Source organism: Leopardus geoffroyi, chromosome B2 (genome assembly GCF_018350155.1).
Source record: "Leopardus geoffroyi isolate Oge1 chromosome B2, O.geoffroyi_Oge1_pat1.0, whole genome shotgun sequence".
NCBI lineage: Eukaryota > Metazoa > Chordata > Mammalia > Carnivora > Felidae > Leopardus > Leopardus geoffroyi.
In genome coordinates, this window is record NC_059332.1 from 40,340,465 (window position 1) to 40,361,432 (window position 20,968).

Here is a 20,968-nt window from a genome sequence, read left to right on the forward strand (position 1 = left end):
TGTCTCTCTCTCTCTCTCTTTTTTTTTTTTTTTTCAACGTTTATTTATTTTTGGGACAGAGAGAGACAGAGCATGAACGGGGGAGGGGCAGAGAGAGAGGGAGACACAGAATCGGAAACAGGCTCCAGGCTCTGAGCCATCAGCCCAGAGCCTGACGCGGGGCTCGAACTCACGGACCGCGAGATCGTGACCTGGCTGAAGTCGGACGCTTAACCGACTGCGCCACCCAGGCGCCCCTCTCTTTTTTTTTTTTTTAGGTAATCACCAGGCCCATCGTGGGGCTTGACCTTCTGATCCTGAGATACCTGAGATCCTGAGCCAGCCAGGAGCAACCCAGTCCACCGGCCCCATTATGCACTTCGAACCAGCTCCCACAGCAGGTGCCAGACCATGGGTCACACTTTGAGTCCACAGCAAGGCAGTTTTAGCTGTTGTCACTCACCTACTTTTCTACTATTCTTTGTATCCATTTTAGGGCTACCTGCTCCAAGTGACTTGCAGAACCCTGTTAACTAGACAGCTAACGGAGTCCCCCCATCTCCTTCCCCCAGATCTCAGAATCAGGCTCAGATACACCCTGCTGACTCTAATGACCACTAAGGTTCATATCCTTGAAGGTGGTTATTTATTTGCTGCCTCGAGCCCTCCCCTTTCCAGGCCAAATCATCCAAATGCTTCCGATGTTTTCACATCCGGTATTTTGTAATGAATTCCCTTGAAAAGGTCACAGACTTGTGAGAAAGGACTTTATTTATGAGTCTTACAGTAACGTAACCATCCTCATTCCATCCTAGGGGGTGGAAGACAGAAGGGTGTACTAGAAAAGATGAGCATTTTTTGCCGATTTAACACAAGATTCCGATAACAAAGATAACACTTAGCTGACAGAAAATAGGGTAAGAAGTGTCACCAATTCAAAGATTATTTTCTTTAATTTTTAAAAATCTTTATGTATGTATGTATGTATGTTTATTTTGAGAAAGAAAGAGTGAGCGTGTGTGCACAAGTGAACAGGGAAGGGGCAGAGAGAGAGGGGGAGAGAGACAATCCCAAGCAAGTTCCGCACCGTCCGTGCAGGGCTCGGACTCACGAACCGTGAGATGACCACCCGAGCCAAAATCACGAGTCGGACACTTAACCAACCAAGCCACCCAGGAGCCCGTCAAAGATGATTTTAGATGAATCGCTGTACCAGAAAACACGAAATGCCCTAAAATCTTATGGCTCATATATGGAAGAAACTTTGATGGAGGTTTTTCCAAAATTGACAATTATCCCAATATTTATAGGACATTACCAATAATGATTTGTAAAGCTGAATGAAACTTTTCCAGACTATCAATAATTTTTTTAAAAAAAACTTCCAATCAACTATGCTAGAGAAACACTGGGTTATCTTTTTTATTTGCTCCATGGTAAAGATCACAAAATCATTGTCATAGAAGAATGCAACCAAAGAGGATACAAAAGGTGTCATAGAGGAGCATCAAGCAGTTCACATAAATATTATGTTATTTTTCTGGATTTTGTGATGTTTGGGCTTTAACATTGTTTCCTAGTATGTTGTGATTTCATCACAAAATCTAAATAAATATGCACTTTGGTATCTTTAGTATTGTGATTTTGTACTGTCCTTCTTAAAGAAGGCCTCTAAAATTGCAGAAGCTTTAGACCCAACAAAATCTGAATCTACCCTGGGTATCCTGGGAAGCCTGTGGGCTCTGGGGTCAGACCTGGTCTTAAATCACAGATCTTGGGGCACTGGGGTGACTCAGTCGGTTTAGTGCCCGACTCTCGATTTCAGCTCAGGTCATGATCTCACAGTTCATGGGATCAAGCCCCGTGTCAGGCTCCGTGCTGACAGTGCAGCACCTGCTTGGGATTCTCTTTCTCTCTCCGACTGTCTCTGCCCCTCCCCCACCCCCCTCTCTCTCTCAAAACAAATATAAATAAACCTAAAAAAAAAAAAAAAATCACAGCTCTGCCAGTTGCTGGCTGTGTGCTGTGTGGCCTTTGACAAGTTACTTAACTTCCCGGAACTGTCTTCTTCTCCTTTATCTAGAAATGGAATGGTAATATCTGTCTTGTAGGCTTCTCTGAGGGTTACATAAGATACTGCATGTAAAGTGGCTATTATGTGGCCATCACAATGACCTTGTGGTAAAGAGACAATAGAGACAGTGAGAGGTTCATTTGAGGTCACCCAGCTGAGGAGACGTACTTTAGAAAGAATCTGGATTTCAAGTTTATATTAACAATCTTCCTTTCTCTTATCTCCCACCCCTTTCAAGACAGGAAGTAAAAAGCATCCTGTATTATCACTGAGCTCACCCGCGTTCTTCACCAAAGAGAGGTCACAGAGCTTTTCACCACCATGTAGAAATGTGCGATGAGCACCCCTCTGACAGAGCCTGTGGGAAACAATGAATCAGATGAAATTAAGAAATACTTGGCCTTTTGTTGAAATCACATATTTGGTTACCAGTTTTGTGTTCTCCTTTTTCTACCAACTCAAACAATCCCAAGATTCTTCTCTTTTTTTCCACAAACGTGTGCCAGTTTATTCACAAGCACTGTCTCATTTCATGCTTGCAGTGGTCCCACGTAACAAGCAGTTGTGACTCCCATTTTGTGGATGAAGAAACTGAGGCTCCGGGAGATACAGCACCTTGCCCGGATGTGACTCCTGGTCTGTCTCATGCCAGAGCCCAGACCTTTAATCATTGGGCCACACTGCCTTCCTGCCACTTGCCCCCACTTGTATTTTTCTATACGGTGGGATTAGGATTTGGGTGTATTCTGGAATAGGGACGGACAATCGGGATTCTTGTGACTCCCTGTCTCCATGGACCTTAGCATTGCCCAGCCCCACCAAACTACTCCTATTTCTCTATATCTGTCCTACTGGCACATGCTTTTGATCCCAATGCTCCCAACAGAGTAGAACAAAGAGCTGTTTGCCTCTCAAAGAACCACAGGGTGGACGTCATAAGACCTCGGTTCTAATCTGGTTGGTCCACCATCTTGCCCTTCGGCAAGTCTGCTGATCTCTCTGGACCTCATCTGACGCACTTTAAAAATATGGTAGGAAAGAGATACTTCCAGGATCCCTTACTATCCCAACATCCTCTAAGTGAGTCCATCCGGTAAACACACATGCAGGTAATGAACATGTCCCTGCTGATTTTCTGAAGATTCCCCACCGAGAACTAGAGGGTCTTCTTTTCATAGTGCATCACGAAGGCTGCAAAGGAGATGTGGCCACAGAGTTTAGATAGCCCTGGCTCTGAATCCCAGCTCCACCAGTCCCTGGCTATATGGCCTTGGGCAAGCCCTTAACTTCCTGAAGTTTCCTTTTCCTCCTCCATAAGATGGTAGTTTCATAACGGTCCCCTTCCCGAAAGCTGTGAAGATACAAAAGATGAGGCCTGGAAAGGGCTCACTACCATGCTGGGGACTCAGCATATGGAGGCCATTATGGTCATCATTGTGTACGATGTGCTCAGGCCTCCTCTTCTGCTTTCGACCGGGGACATAAGAACCGAAGGGGGAACCTCAAAGACACACTGAGATGGAAGGGCCAAAGGAGCAAGGGACACGGGATGGACAGATGGTGTAACTCCAGATGGCTGCACATGGCTGATCTGGAGAAGAAAATGGCTCAGCCTCTGCCCAGCCCCACCCGTGTGTATCTGGGCAATGTCAATGAGATACTGGGCTGGAAAACGCTAGAGAATGCTAAAATATCCAAAGTGGGAATTACAGATATTTCTGCAATGCATCCCCAATTTTCTATCTCAGTGGGCAATGCCAAATCCCTGGGCTACAGCACAGAGTCTGTTCTTTCCTTCTCTCCACCTGGCACCATTCCTAATCAGAATTTCATTCTCCATTCAAGCAGTCAACTCAAAGCCTCCAATTCTTCCAGCATCTGAGAGCTCAGCCCATCTGCTCTAAATCCTTGAAAAGAAACAAATAAACTGATAAACCAAACAACATTCCTACCATTTCTCTCTTAAAAAACAAAACTTGGCATTTATTTCTAATATTGAAAAAATGGAAACAATCTAACTGTCCAACAATAGAGAACTCATCAAATAAACTGTAACCTTGTAATAGGTTATACTCTAATACAGTAAGGTACTATGATAGAATATTGTACTACATGATATATAATACCATATTACACATTACCACTGAATACCAAGGGCGACCACAGATGTAGAATGGAGTGGTGGTTACCAGTGTGAGCCCCGGAGGTGGACCGACCTGGGTCTGACCACCAGGTCCGTCACACACCAGCTGTGTGGCCTTGACAAGTCTTTCTCTGCCTTAGGTGTGCAACGGAAAAATGACAAGAATAATAAACAGAGTTCTGACCCCGCTGTCAGACTTCCTGCCTGGTTTAACTTCTGGCTCTGTCACTTCCTAATTGCTGTGCAGTCTTGGACAGGTTAATGAAGCCCTCTGTTCCTCAGTTTCCTCATCTGTAAATAGGGTCTACCACCCAGGGATTTTGGGGGGTGAGGATTAAGTGAGATAGCAGGTGAAATCCTTAGAAGAGTACTCCGCACGGCGGGTATGATGTTTATCATCCCCCTGCTGCCACGCCACCTCTCTCGCCCGCCAAGTGATTCCTAAATATAAACGCACATCCAAACTGCCTAGAACATACCACCCTGAAAAAGAACACCTGAGCTCCTCCAGATGTGCCACATCAACCTGTATCCAGCCCACGTGGGCCCCTTGGCAAGGGTGTCTGTCAGAGGTAAGAACGGGTTAAGCAGGCACTGGCCCTCTTCCCTCTCACAGGAGCAGCTGGAGGGTGCTGGGGCTCGCTTTAGTCCGGTGGAAAAACAACAGCCTGAGCTCAGGGCATGGTGAGCCACGTGATGGTGCGCGCTGCCCTTGAGCTTTACTGGAAACCCACCCGCTGTCTGCAGAGGGCTTCTGATGGAGGGTCCCAAGTGCCCCGGTTACCGCTCCACAACAGCCCGACTTAGCCGGGGGGTCACAGAGAGGCAGCCACCTGTTGAACCACAGCACAGTTCATTTCCCATCTTAGTTCTTCCTCTGGGTAAACCCTGGCACTATTATCAATTTAACCCTCAAAAGGGGGGTGGGGTGGGTGGCCAATCTGCCATTTCTCTTGAGCCTAACTGTCAATTTCCCACGGTTCTTGGCTCCCAACAGAACTAGGACAGTTCACATGTCCCGTTCCACTTTGCAAAGGGTTAATAGACACATGATCCCGTTAGAAGGTGATGGTCATCATCTAATATGAATAATGCTTGGACAGGTTAGGATGCCCTTTCCCCTCCACTAACTGACCTCATCTTCACAAGAACACTGGGAGCCGAACTGGGGGAGCTCCAAGATAGGGGAAGAAGGTAAGGCCAATGGAGGTACAGCATGTTGCCTGGCAATACAAGGGTGGCCTGACCTCGGCGAGAGCTGGGCCTACCTCCTCAGCGTCTGAGGCTCCAAACTAGGACCTGCCAGCACGTCTGCAGGGGCCTCCGCTTCTGGGGGGAAACTCAAGGTAGACAGTGCCCTGACACAGAGACACATGCCACACAGCCGAGTCTAAACCCACCTAGGAGACACAGTGGACACAGTGGACAGGACAGAGGCACCCGGGGCCTCTGGCCAGCGTGGTCTGTCCTTGCAGGCCCTTCCCCAAGGGCAACCAGAGGCAAAGCAGAGGCGGTGTCGTGGGTAAGGGAGCAAAACTTAAGGGAGGGGACCAAAAAGGTTCCTATGTCGGGGGGCAAGGGCTGGGAGAGGTGACTTTTTCCACCAAAGGGAAAGTCACCAGGCCAGGTCAGGCCCCCTCTCTACTCAGTCGCCTCTTGCTTTTTTTTTTTTAAGTACCCACAGCTCATGGGCCTTTCTTTGTAGATGTGTTAGTTTTTGGTCCAGGGACAATCAGGTCTCGTGGTTTGGACGCCATTCTCTTTAAGGTAGCTGTGCACACCCCTGCCGCACCCATTCTGCTTTGATCTCATGGTGAGCTTCTCAGAGTCTGACTTTTCTTTCCAGCTCTGGGTGCAGGTGAGGGGAGCGGGGACAGATGCATCTCCGTGGCTGCTGGATGGAATTATGACCCTCACTTTATGTATGAGGAAGCCGTGATAACAAAACCGTGCTTTGTAGATGAAGGGTGTCACGCCATACGCTCCCTGGGGTAGACACCCCGGGGGGTGGCTGACGTCAATAACACCTCCTGGCCCCGTGGCACGGAGCACAGAGCCTCCCCATCAGGAGCCTTCCGCACATGCCTGCACGTGGGAATCCAAGGATGGGTGAAGCTGGGGACACGGGGCAACGGTTCCTTGCAGGGTCTGCCTGCCAAGAGGGGATATTGGAAGAACTGTATGACAGTTGTAGGTGGCAGAGCTGAGCGGAACCGCTCACATCTTTACCCAGTCCCCCACCTAAAAGCTCACATTTGCAGAATGACTCACTGGGATGAGGGGGTCCAAACTGTGGCCCTGAAGTAAGAGAATCTCAGGGTCAAAGGGGGATTCGAAGGCACCTACTTGCCTACCCAAATTATTCACTTTCCCCACAACCCTAGTTCCCAGAAATTTACATTTCAAAGACCAATAAAATTTCCCCCAAAATTTTGGAGACCAAAAAGTAAGACTATTGCCAAGTAAGGTTATTAGGGAAAAAACCTATAATCTATATATACCATATTTCATAAAACAAAGACTGCCTGAATACCAAACCCTTTGAGAGGACTCAGATTAAAGGATAATGCTTTCTTTTTAACCTAATCTTTAATAATGATAATAATAATAATAAATAATAAATAATAAAGTCTACACCCAACATGGGGCTTGAACCCTGAGATCAAGAGTCGCATGCTCTTTCAAGTGAGCCAGCCAGGTGCCCCTAAAGGATAGTACTTTCAATGGAATGCATTTAGTTACACAAAAAAAACCCCAGTACATCCTCTGATGAAAACTAGTTTGGAATCACAGCCCTGTACCAGCCCCTCAATGATCCGTGCAGCACTTGTTAAAATTTCTTTAGTGGTGGGAGATCACTATTTCTGAGATGGCCCAACTTATTTTCCAAAAACTCTCACTACTAAGATTTTTTAAAATATACAAATAGGGCCACCCCGGTGGCTCAGCTGGTTAAGCATCCGACTCCGGTTCAGGTCATGATCTCTCGGTTCATGAGCTCAAGCCCCACGTCTGGCTCTGTGCCGACAGCTCAGAGCCTGGAGCCTGCTTCAGATTCTGTGTCTCCCTCTCTCTGTGTCCCTCCCCTGCTTGTGCTCTGTCTCTCTCTCTCAAAAATAAACATTAAAAAAATATACATATATATAGATATATTCTTTGTTTTAAATGTTTATTTATTTTGAGAGAGAGAGAAAGAAAGAGAGAGGGAGAGAGAGAGAGAGACTCCACACTGTCTCCACACTGTCAGCACAGAGCCCGACGCGGGGCTCCATCCCACGAACCATGAGATCATGACCTGAGCCAAAATCAAGAGTCAGACGCTTAACCGACTGAGCCACCCAGGTGCCCCAAGATACGTTCTTATAAAAAATTAATCTGTTAGGGGTAATGTTTCAGTAACTTTGGTCCCCTCACTCCACTCCATACTCTGTAACCACCTGCAGCACCAATTCCACTGAGGCCAGGTGAGTAGTAAGAATAATAGCTAAAGCCCCGAGTGCCCACTATGAGCCAAACACTGCTATGGGGTTAATATGTATTCATTCAATTACTTCCTAGACCAACCTCATGGGGGTAGGTATAAGTATTATTCCTCCTTGCAGAGTTTTAGGAAGCACAAAGAATAATTTGCCCAAGTAATGGCCAAGTTCACACTGCAGCTCCAGCAGCCAGGTTCCAGAGCCCATCCTTCTTTCTTTCTTTCTTTCTTTCTTTCTTTCTTTCTTTCTTTCTTTCTTTCTTTCTTTCTTTCTTTTTTTAATGTGTATTTATTTTTGAGAGAGAGAGAGACAGGGTGTGAGTGGGGGAGGGCAGAGAGAGAGGGAGACACAGAATCCGAAACAGGCTCCAGGCTCTGAGCTGTCAGCACAGAGCCCGACGTGGGGCTCGAACCCACAAACCATGAGATTGTAACTGAGCCACAGCTGGATGCCCAACTGACCGAGCCACCCAGGTGCCCCCAGAGCCCATCCTTCTTAACTATGGCACTTGTAGGAAGGCTTCCTGACAAATCCAATCTGAAGGCAAGAAATACATTCTTCACATCCCTCCTCCTCCCATTGCCCCTGCCCCAGTTCAACTTCTCCTTCCATTTCCCCTGGATGGCCACAGTAAACCCAACCCGTATCCTAGCCTCCACTCTCTACATCGAATGTACTCCCTCCAATCTCGCACACATTTAAGTTGCTGGTTTAAACTTATTCTCCACATAAAGGTAGTTATGCTCGATTAAAGAAAAGTTGGGAAATACGGACAAGCAGAAAGAAAAGCAAAAAGAATCCAATGTTATTCATAGCCTTACCAACCACCAAAACCCCTCTGTGAACATTTTGATAATATTCCTTCCAGTCTCTCTTTTGTAATACATGAAGCCTTTTTATCCATACATGAGATTTTTTTTTTTTTTCAAAAACTTGGCTATCACCACACTAAATCTATAATTTTAGTGAAACTTGTGGGCATTTTTCACATTATTAAACAGAAAGCCGTGAATGTAAGGTTAAGCTCCGGTCATTTTAATTGTTGCTCAAAAATTTCCACAGCTCCGCCCATACCTATCAAAGAAATTTCAGATTCCTTAGTTTGGCATTCAAGGCCTTTCCAAAGCCCCTCCCATTCCTATCAAGTAAATTTCAAATTCCTTAGTCTGGCATTCAAGGCCCTCTATAACCTATTGCAGTGTTTTTGTTGTTTTTAAAGATTTTAAAGTAATCTCTACACCCAACGTGGAACTTGAACTCGCAACCTTGAGATCAAGAGTTGCACGCTCCACCGACTCAGCCAGCCAGGAGCCCCTACTGCAGTGTGTTTTACCTCCCATTTTCCCATACCCTGGCCCCCCGCCCCAACACACATTCTTAGCATATGGGATCTCCACTGCTTGAACTCTCCCTACACCCACCCACTGGGCCTTTGCTGGTACAAGTTCCAGATTTTAAAGGACACATCCACTTTGATCGTTCTATGCTGAAAACGAACCCCTATTTCACCCTTTCCCTACCCCAACCGCCACCATCATTGGCTCAGGGCAAATACCTTGGAGTTATCCGTGACTCCTTTTTTTCTCATGGTTCCCAATTCCAATCCATTAGCAACTTCAATAGGCTTTGCCTTGGAATACCTCCCTTTGCAGCACCTGCCCCCTGACCTAAATTCAAACTGCCCGTATTTGTCACCCAGGCGAATGTAATAGCCTATATCTAGAACCTCCCTGCTTTTCACTCTGGCCTCCGTGAACGCTGCTTCCGAGGCAGGAGTCAAAGGGTTCTTTAGAAAAGTGAATTAGGGGTGCCTGGGTAGCTCAGTCAGTTATGTGGCCAACTCTTGATCTCAGCTCAGGCCATGATCTCACAGTTCATGAGTTCGAGCCCCTCGGTGGAGCCTCACCTCAGGCTCTGCACTGGCAGCACTGAGCCTGCTTGGGATCCCTCTTTCCCTACTCATATTCTCTCTCTCTCTCTCTCCCTCTCTCAAAAGTCTCCAATGGCTTCCCATCATATTTAGAATAAAATCCAAAAGGCTGAACCCCATCTTCTTGACCTCATTTATTACCACTCCTACTTTCCTTTACTACCCTCTAGTCACATTTGCCTCCTAGCGGTACCGGAAACTCAATACCCATTCAGGTCTTAACTGCTTTGTACCTGCTACTTCCTTTGCTTGGAAAGCTCTTCCTCTAGAGCTGTGCTGTCCAGAATGGTGGCCACATGTATCCACTGAACACTTGAAACGTGATTGCTCTCAACTGAGATGTGCTTCTGAGTGTAAAATACACACCAGATCTCAAAGGCTTAGTAAAAACAATACAAGATACCACATTAATAATTTGTCTATTGGTTACATGATGAAATAATATTTTAGATGTATTAGGTAAAATAAAATGTTATTAGGGGGCGCCTGGGTGGCTCGGTTGGTTGAGCATCTGACTTCGGCTCCGGTCATGACCTCGCGGTTTGTGGGTTCAAGCCCTGCGTCAGGGCTCTGTGCTGACAGCATGGAGCCTGGAGCCTGCTTCGGATTCCTGTGGCCCCCTCTCTCTCTGCTCCTCCCCAGCTCGTGCTCTGTCTATCTCTCTCTGTCTCTCTCTCAAAAGCAAATAAACATTTAAAAATATTTTAAAAAATAAAATGTTATTAAAATTAATGTCACTTGTTTCTACTTTTTTTTTTAATGTTTATTTGAGAGAGAGAGAGAGAGAGAGCAAGCAGGGGAGGGGTAGAGAGAGGGGGAGACAGAGAATCCGAAGCAGGCTCTGTGCCGACAGCAGGGAGTCCGACGCAGGGCTTGAGCTCAGGAACTGTGAGATCATGACCTGAGCCGAAGTCGGACGCTTAACCGACTGAGCCACCCAGGTGCCCTGTTCTTTCTACTTTTTAAAATGTGGCTACAAGAATATTTAAAATTATACATGTGGTTTGCCTTGCATTTCTATTTGGCAAAGGTGCCCCAGGACACTGGTTCTCCACCCAGCCAGGGAATCACCTAAAGAACTTACAAAATACCGGTGCCGGGGCTCCATCTCCAGAGATTCTGATTTGATTGGCGTGGAGTGTTGCCTGGGCGCTGAGATTTTTAAAAGCTCCCTCAGACGATTCTAATGTCCAGCTAGGACTGAGCACCACCACAGCTCTAGATATTCTCACGGATCCTCACTCAGGTCTCAGCTCGAACGTTACCGCCTCAGAAAGGCCTTCCCTGACCAGCCCCATTCAAAGGACTCCATCACGCCCAGGCGTTCACGTTCTATGCCCAGGTCCTGCTTTCTCTTTCTTCGTAATTTTCCCATGGTCAGACATTACGTACTCATTTGTTCATATGCTTAGGGTGTGACCCCCTATCAGAATGTAAGCTCTCCAAGGGCAGAAAGTGTGCCTCACCTCTGCAGTGTTTTCAGTATCTAGAACAATGCAGAGCGAGCAGAAGCTTAATAATATTTGTTGCAAGAGGGGCGCCTGGGTGGCTCAGTCGGTTGAGCGTCCGACTTCGGCTCAGGTCACGATCTCACGGTTTGTGGGTTCGAGCCCCGGGTCGGGCTCTGGGCTGACAGCTCAGAGCCTGGAGCCTGCTTCGGATTCTGTGTCTCCCTCTCTCTCTCTGTTCCTCCCCCGCTGGTGCTCTGTCTCTGTCTCTCAAAAACAAATAAAAATGTTAAAAAAAAATTTTTTTAAATAATAATATTTGTTGAAAGAATAAATGAATGTTCAGGCCATGGATGGACCCACGAAGCTGAGGGCCCTGACTGCTGGTAGTAGCCACCAGTCATCAAGCTGGCCACATCTCAGCAAGTCACCATAAACAATGGCCATGTGACATGCTGGGCATCACCTAGCTTTATTCCTCTCTCTTATCCTCCCCAACTCCCTCCCTGTATAAATTTGATATGTTTCTGGAAGATAGTTGGACTGTAAGCACCAAACATTTAGGGGCACTTGTGTGGCTCAGTTGGTTGAGTGTCTGACTTTAACTCAGGTCATGATCTCATGGTTCATGGGTTTGAGCCCTGCGTCAGGCTTTGTGCTGATGGCCCGGAGCCTGATTGGGATTTTCTCTCTCTCTCTCTCTCTCTCTCTGCCCCTCCCCTATTCACACACTCTCTCTCTCTCTCAAAAATAAATAAACATTTAAAAAATGTTTAAAAAAAATACTTATATTTGGGTGCCTGGGTGGCTCAGTCGATTGAGCGACTGACTCTTGATTTCGGCTCAGGTCATGATCTTGTGGTTCCTGGGATGGAGCCCACGTCGGGCTCTGCACTCATAGAACGGAACCTGCTTGGGATTCTCTCTCTCCCTCTCTCCCTGCCACTCCCCTGCTCGAGTACACTTGCTCTCTCTCACTTTCTCTCCCTCAAAGTAAACAAATGTAAAAAAAACTCATATTATCAGCAAAACTAAAAGGCAACCGACAGAATGGGAGAAGATATTTGCAAATGACATATCAGATAAAGGGTTAATATTCAAAATCTGTAAAGAACTTATCAAACTCAACACCCCAAAAAACAAAGAATCCAGTGAAGAAATGGGCAAAAGCCTTGAATAGACACTTCTCCAAAGAAGACATCCAGGTGGCTAACAGACACATAAAAAATGCTCAACATCACTCATCATCAGGAAAATACAAATCAAAACCACAATGAGATACCACCTCACACCAGTCAGAATGGCTCAAATTAACAACTCAGGCAACAACAGATGTTGGCAAGGATGCAGAGACAGAGGATCTCTTTTGCACTGCTGGTGGGAATGCAAACTGGTACAGCCACTCTGGAAACCAGTATGGAGAGTCCTCAACAAATTAAAAATAGAACTACCCTATGACCCAGCAATTGCACTACGAGGTATTTATCCAAGGGATACAGGTGTGCTGTTTCAAAGGGGCACATGCACCCCAATGTTTATAGCAGCACTATCGACAATAGCCGAAGTATGGAAAGAGCCCAAATGTCCATCAACAGATGAACAGATAAAGAAGATGTGGTGTATATATATATACCATGGAATATTACTCAATCAAAAAGAATGAAATCTTGCCATTTGCAACTACGTGGATGGAACTAGAGGGTATTATGCTAAGCAAAATTAGCGAGTCAGTGAAGTCATATGACTTCACTCATATGAGGAATTTACGACACAAAACAGATGAACATAAAGGAAGGGAAGCAAAAATAATATAAAAACAAGGAGGGGGACAAAACATAAGAGACTCTTAAATACAGGGAACAGACTGGGGGTTGCTGGAGGGGTTGTGGGTGGGGGGATGGGCTAAGTGGGTAAGAGCCATTAGGGAAGACACTTGTGGGGATGAGCACTAGATGCTCATACATAGGGGATGAATCACTGGAATCTACTCCTGAAATCATTATTGCACTATCTGCTAACTAACTTGGATGTAAATTAAAAACGTAATTAACTAATTTTTTAAAAAACCTCATATTCTTCTAGGAATCTAGTCTAAGGGAGCCAGAGGATAAGAATAATTACATTTACTTGGATGAGCATCTCAAAATTATACATAACTTTTAAAGATATGGAGGAATGCTCACTATATTAAGTCAGAAGAGAGAAGAAAAAAAAAATCTGAGTAGAAAAAAAGGGTTAAGATGGTTAAAAAAAACCAAAACCAACCAACCAACCAACCAACCTGGCTAGAGAAGATTAATTCCCACTACATTAAAGAATCAATGCATGGTTGGGACGGGGCAGTGGGGGAGTGGAGGCATGTTCTGTCTCTTGATCTGGCATTTTGTGCGTGTCACATGACACCGGTGATTTGTGTTCCTGTTTTATGCCCAGAGAGAAATTTTCTACAACATTACTATTGGTCATCTCCACATAGTGGAATTATGGGTGATTTAATTTGTTCTTCTAAAAATGTTCTATATTTTCTAAAATAATGTGCTATACTTCTTTTTTTTTAATGTTTTATTTTATTTTTGAGAGAGACAGACAGACAGACAGAGTGCAAGCAAGGAGGGGCAGAGACAGAGGGAGACACAGAATCTGAAGCAGGCTCCAGGCTCTGAGCTATCAGCACAGAGCTCGACACGGGGCTCGAACTCATGAGCCATGAGATCATGACCTGAGCCAAAGTCAGCAGCTTAACCGACGGAGCCACCCAGGCACCCCACTATATTTCTATATTTACAAAAAAGTGAAAAAATTGTAAACCTCACTCCTAATAGAAATGAGCATGCCTTATTACAGGCTTTTTGCAAAGCAATTTATTAATAGGTATCAAGGCCTTTAAAAACACTCAGGGGCACCTGGGTGGCTTAGTCGGTTGAGCGCCGACTTTGACTCAGGTCATGATCTCGTGGTTTGTGGGTTCGAGCCCCACGTGGGGCTCTGGGCTGACAGCTCAGAGCCTGGAGCCTGCTTCAGTTCTGTGTCTACCTCTCTCCCTGCGCTTCCCCCACTCATGCTCTGTCTCTCAAAAATAAATAAACATTAAAAAATTTTTAATTTAAATATTCAAACCAGGAATAGAAAATGTTTGGGAAAAATCCACAGGAAATCATTAACAGTGATCACCTTTGTGGAGTCTGTCTGGGGAAAGAGGTGTTAGGGAACTTTTACTTTTTTAATTGGTATATTTCTTCACAGTTTATTTATTTAACATAGAGTATGTGCTACTTTCAGAATCACACGCAGACACACACACACACACACACACACACACACACACACAAACACACTAGACCAGGATTCCTAGACCAGGAATCCTATCTCTAGAAATCTATCCTTGTGTTTTGCTTTTTTTTTAATTTTTTATTTATTTTTGACAGAGAGAGAGACAGAGCATGAGCGGGGGAGGGGCAGAGAGAGAGGGAGACACAGAATCTGAAACGGGCTCCAGGCTCCAAGCTGTCAGCACAGAGCCTGACGCGGGGCTCGAACTCACAAACTATGAGATCATGACCTGAGCCGAAATCGGATGCTCAGCCGACTGAGCCACCCAGGCGCCCCTAGAATCTATCCTTAAAAAATATTACTAATAGATCATCTGAATAGGCCTATATCTATTAAAGAAATTGAATCAGGGGCACCTGGGTGGCTCAGTCAGCTGAGTGTCCAACTCTTGATTTCAGCTCAGGTTATGATCTCAAGGTTCATGAGTTTGAGCCCTGCTTGGGATTCTCTTTCTCTTCCTTTCTCTCTCCCCCGCTCATTCTTTCTCTCTCTCTCTCCTTCCCTCTCTCTCTCTCTCTCTCTCTTAAAATAAATAAATAAACTTTTAAAAAAGTGACTCAATAAGTAAGAAGTTTCCAAAATAGAAAGTACCAGGCCCAGATGGGTTCACTGGCAAATTCTACCAAACATTTAAGGAAGAAATTATACCAGTTCTCTACAATCTCTTTCAGAAGATAGAAGTAGAAGGAATACTTCCCTATTTATTCTATGAGGCCAGCATTATCCTAATACCAAAACCAGACAAAAACATTATGTACGTGCTGCCGAAGCGAGCACCAGACAAAAACATTATAAGAAAACTACAAACCAAATCTCTCATGAATATAGATGCATAATTCCACCACAAAATACTAACAAATTGAATCCAACAATGTATAAAAATTATACACCATGACTAGGTGAGATTTACCCCAGATATGCAAGTCTGGTTTAACATTCAAAACTCAATTAATATAAAATGTCATATCAATAGGCTAAAGAAGAAAAAAAATCACATGATAATATCAACAGATGCAGAAAAAGCATTTGCCAAAATCCGACACCCATTCATTATAAAAACTCATAGCAACTAGGGATAGAGGGGTACTTCTTCAACTTGATAAAGATCATCTACCCAAAACCTATAGTTAATATCATACTTAATGATGAGACACTCAGCTTTCCCACTAAGATCAAGAACAAGGTAAAGATGTCCCTTCTCACCACTGTTTTCAACATTGTACCTGAAGTCCTAGCTAATACAGTAAGACAAGAAAAGGAAATAAAAAAGATACAGATTAAGAAGGAAGAAACAAAACTGCATCTGTTCACAAATGACACGATTGCCTATACGGAAAGTCTAAAAGAATCACCAGCAACAAAAATCCTCGAATTAATAAGCAATTGTAGAAAGGTTGCAGGATACGAGGTTAATATCCCAAAGCAAGTCATCTTCCTATATACCAGCAAATGGAACAAGTGGAATTTGAAATTACTACTTACATTAGCCACCTGCTCCAAAATGAAACATTTATTTATTCTTGATATGAAATATCATATGAACAGGGGTGCCTGGGTGGCTCAGTCAGTTGAGTGTCCGACTTCAGCTCAGGTCATGATCTCGCAGTCAGTGAGTTCAAGTCACGTCGGGCTCTGTGCTGATAGCTCAGAGCCTAGAGCCTGCTTTGGATTCTGTCTCCTTCTCTCTCTGCCCCTCCCCTGCTCACACACTGTTCTCTCTGTCTCTCAAAAATGAATAAACATTAAAAAAATTTTTTAATAAAAAAAGAAATATCATATGAACAAACCTCAATGAGAAAAACTATAAAACTCTGATGAAAGATATCAAATAAGAACTAAATAGAGAGCTATTTATTTCATGTTCACGGGTAGGAAGACTAACTATTGTCAAGATGCCAGTTATTCCCAACTTGATCTGTAGATTCAACACAATCCGAATAAAAATTCCAGCAACTTATTTTATGGATATCAACAAACTGATTCTAAAGTTTATATGAAGAGACAAAAGACCCAGAATAGTCAACTCAGTATTGAAGGAGGAGAACAAAGTCAAAAGACTGACAATACCCAACTTCAACGTTTATTTATTTTTTTGGGGGGGACAGAGAGAGACAGAGCATGAACGGGGGAGGGGCAGAGAGAGAGGGAGACACAGAATCGGAAACAGGCTCCAGGCTCTGAGCCATCAGCCCAGAGCCTGACGCGGGGCTCGAACTCACGGACCGCGAGATCGTGACCTGGCTGAAGTCAGACGCTTAACCGACTGCGCCACCCAGGCGCCCCTCAACTTCAAGACAGTGTGGTATTGGTGAAGGAATTGACAAAAAGGTCAATGAAACAGAACAGAGAACCCAGAAATAGACCCATAAATATAACCAACTGATGTCGGGGGCACCTGGGTGGCTCATTCAGTTGAGTCCAACTCTTGATTTCGGCTCAGGTCATGAACTTACAGTTCGTGAGTTCGAACCCCACGTTGGGCTCCCCACTGATAGTGCAGAGCCTGCTCGGGATTCTGTCTCCCTCTCCCTCTGCCCCTCCCCTGCTTGCACTCTCTCTCAAAAATAAATAAACTTAAAAAAAGAAATATATATATATATATATATATATATATATATATACACATACACATACACACACACACATCCAACAGATTTTTGACAAAGGAGCAAAGGTAATACAATGAAGCAAAAAAATTCTTTTCAATACATGGTGCTGGAACAATTGGACATCTACATACAAAAAAATGAATTTAGATATAGACCTACATTATTCACAAAAACTAACTCAAAATGGATCATAGACCTAAACATAAAACTCAAAATTATAAAACTCCTAGGAGATAACATAGGAGAAACCTTAAATGACCTTGGATAAGGTCATGATTTTGTGAATAGAACACTAAAGGAATGATCCATGAAAGAAATAATTACTAAGCTGGGCTTCATTAAAGTTAAAAACTTCTGGGGGCCCCTGGGTGGCTCAGTCAGTTGAGCATCTGACTCTTGGTTTCAGCTCAGGTCATGATCTCACGGTTCAAGAGTTTGAGCCCCACCTCGGGGCTATGTTGAGGGCTCAGAGCCTGCTTGGGATTCTGTCTCCTCTCTCTCTCTGCCCCTCCCCTGCTCTCTCTCTCTCTCTCTCTCTGTCTTTCTCTCTCATGCCTGTGTGCACACACTCTTTCTCTCTCAAAATGTTTGCTTAAATAAACTAAAAAATTTAAAAACTTCTGCTCCGCAAATGACAACGTCAAGAGAATGAGGAGATGGGCTACAGATTGGGATAAAATATTTGCAAAAGATACATCTGATAAAGGACTGTTGTCCAACATATATAAATTCTGAAAGCTCTACAATATGAAAATTAATAATCTGAATTAAAAATGGGCAAAAGTCCTGAACAGATACATCACCAAAGAAGATATACAGATTGCACATAAGTATATGAAAAGATGCTCAACATCGTATGTCAGCAGGGGAATTAAAACTAAAACAAAGATGAGATACCACCTGTATAGGAAAAACCTCACAGTCCTCCTATATATTTATCCTTTACTCTCACATGACTACCACACTCACAATGCTTCTGACACCAGATGTGTGGGGGTTTTTTCCCTACACCAGGCAATTCTGCAACACCGACTGGGTGTCCTGTAATTTACCTCAATTCTGACACTATCCAGTCGGAGATACGGTCAGATCCCACAGGTGAAGGGCTCACTCCCACAAGACTTCCTCCACTTCAGATGCCAATCACAAGTCGTAGGTACCCAGGTTACCCACAACTTTATCCAACTGTCTAGAGATCGAAGTTCCCATGATCTCCTCCTCCTTGGGTTTGATTAATTTGCTAGAACAGTTCACAGAACTCAGGAATATATTTACCAACATTTACCAGTTTATTAAAGGATATGATAAAGGATACAGACGACCAGCCAGGTGAAGAGATACACAAGGTGAGGTCTGGGAGAGTCCCAAGCTTCTATCCCTGTGGAGTTGGGGTGCATCACCCTCCTGGCATGTGGATGTGTTTACCCACCTGGAAGTTTCCCAAACCTCATACTATTGGGATTTTTGTGGAGGCTTCCTCATGGAGGCATTAATCATTAAGTCCATTTCTATCCCCTCTCCCTTCTCTACAGAATGGGGGGATGGGGCTGAAAATGCTAAGCTTTTAACCATGGTCTTTATAGTGACCAGTTCCCACCCAGAAGCCATCTATGAGCCCACCCAGAGTCACCCCATTAGAGCAAAAGGCATTCGCATCACCCAGGAAATTCGAAGGGGGATGTAAGATCCCTATGTCAGGAACTTGGGTCAAAAATCAAATACCAGAACAAAAGATGCTCCTAGCACTCTTATGTCAGGAAATTACAAGGGGTTTAGGAGCTCTGTGCCAGGAACCAGGGACAGAGACCAATATGTATTTTTTCTGTTATTTCACACCACCGCACACCTATTAGAATGGCCAAAAGCCAGAGCACTGACAACACCAAATGCTGATGGTGCAGAGCCACAGGAACTCTCACTCATTGTTGGTGGGAATGCAAAATGGTGGAGACACTTTGATGACAGTTTGGCAGTTCCTTACAAAACTAAATACATTCTTGCCATAATTCCAGCAATTGTGCTCCTTGGCATTTACCCAAATGAACTGAAAACACGTCCACACAAAAACCTTCCTGTTGGTGTTTACAGCAGCTTTATTCATAACTGCAAAAAACTTGGAAGAAATTAAGATGTCCTCCAGTTGGTGAATGGATAAACAAACTATGGTTCATCCAGACAGTGAAATAACATCCAGTGGTTTAAAAAGTGGTGGGGGAGGGGCGCCTGGGTGGCTCAGTTGGTTAAGCTGCCAGCTTCGGCTCAGGTCATGATCTCAGTTCGTGAGTTCGAGCCCCGTGTCGGGCTCTGTGCTGACAGCTCAGAGCCTGGAGCCTGCTTCAGATTCTGTGTCTCCCTCTCTCTCTGCCTCTCCCCATTTGCATTCTGTCTCTCTGTCTCTCTCTCTCTCTCAAGAATAAATAAACATTAATAAAAGATTTTTTTAAGGGGGGAAAAAAGCTTTCAAGCCATGAGAAGACATGGAGGAAACTTAAATACAGATTACTAAATGAAAGAAGCCAATCTGAAAAGACTACATATTGTATGACTTGAACCACATGACATTCTGGAAAATGCAAAACTATGGAAAGAGTGAAAAGATCAGTGGTTGCCAGGAGCTAGTGGGGAAGGATAGATGAATAGATGGAGCACAGAGGATTTTCAGGGCAGTGAAACTACTCTGTGTGATACCACAACAGTGGATACGTGTCATTATACCTTTTGTCAAAACCCATAGAAGGTACAACACCAACAGTAAACCCTAATGAAAACCATGGACTTTGGATGATAATGATAATAATGGGACAGTGATTAGAACAGATGTGCCCCTTTGGTGCAGGATGTCAATAGTGGGAGAGGTTGTATATGGGTGGGGACAGGGAACATATAGGAACTCTCTCTACTTTCCGCTCAGTGTTTCTGTGAACCTAAAAAACAAGTTTATTAATTTAAAAAATTACGTATGCATAGGAATATAACCCTTTGATTATTTGTGATAGCAAAAATGTGTAAGCAATCTTATAGCCTGAAGGCAGAGAAACGGTTATAGGAATTACATCCCACGACCACTCAGTTCTAGCTGTGAAGTATTTATAATGAGCACGGCAAATGCCGAGAGATTTAAAGAAAAAAAAACAGCAGGTATATATAATTGTATGAATGGAATGATAAAATCATGCATTGCAAAAAGTCCAGGAGTAACCTGCTGCAATGTTAGCAGCGAGTTGTCTTTGGGTTTCAAATTTTGCTTTTATTAGTGTGTATTCTTTTTATTTTTATTTTTTTAAACATTTATTTATTTTTGAGAGGCCGAGACGGACAGAGCATGAGTGGGGAAGGAACGGAGAGAGAGAGAGGGAGACACAGAATCCAAAGCAGGCTCCAGGCTCTGAGCTGTCAGCACAGAGCTTGATGCAGGGCTTGAACCCACGAACTGTGAGATCATGACCTGGGCCGAAGACAGATGCTCAACTGACTGAGCCACTCAGGTGCCCCAAATGTGTATTCTTTTTATTGTAAAACTCGGGAGAGAAAACTTAAAAATACAGAAATCGATAGCAAACAGAAATCACCCATAACCCCACTACCTGGAGGTAAGAGAGATCACCTTCAGTTGTGAGACAGTGGGTGATTTTCTTTTCTTTCTGTTCTACTATTTGTAGATTTTCTACCAGGAGTAGGAAATTTAACGCCCTTTAAAATAATCCTCTTAGGGGAGCCTGGCTGGCTCAGTCGGTAGAGCATGAGACTCTTGGTCTCGGGGTCATGAGTTCGAGTCCCATGTGTGGCATAGAGTTTACTCAAAATTTAAAAAACTAAAAACTAGTAATAAAACAAAATCATCCTTTTCAGGCATCCGTTCTAAGGCCACCAACAGACTCTCCGCAGAATCTTCCAGCTTCAGTGGGTCTCTCATCTCTGCCTGTGCTCTTATTTGTGTCTGTTTTAGCATGGGACATAGTTTCCTCCATGCTTACTA

At 44.2% G+C, this 20,968-nt stretch overlaps 1 protein-coding gene across 4 annotated transcripts in view; it reads right to left on the minus strand.

The window, feature by feature from the left end:
• Positions 1-20,968, minus strand: part of CCND3 (cyclin D3) — a 98,460-nt gene that overhangs the window by 31,886 nt on the left and 45,606 nt on the right. For 2 of the 4 annotated variants that reach the window (XM_045498197.1, XM_045498200.1), the window contains exon 2: positions 2,332-2,411. The exons of the other annotated variants lie outside the window; for them this stretch is intronic. The gene's annotated coding sequence lies outside the window, so the exon portion shown is untranslated. The remainder of the gene's footprint in view (positions 1-2,331; positions 2,412-20,968) is intronic. 4 annotated transcript variants of the gene reach the window in all.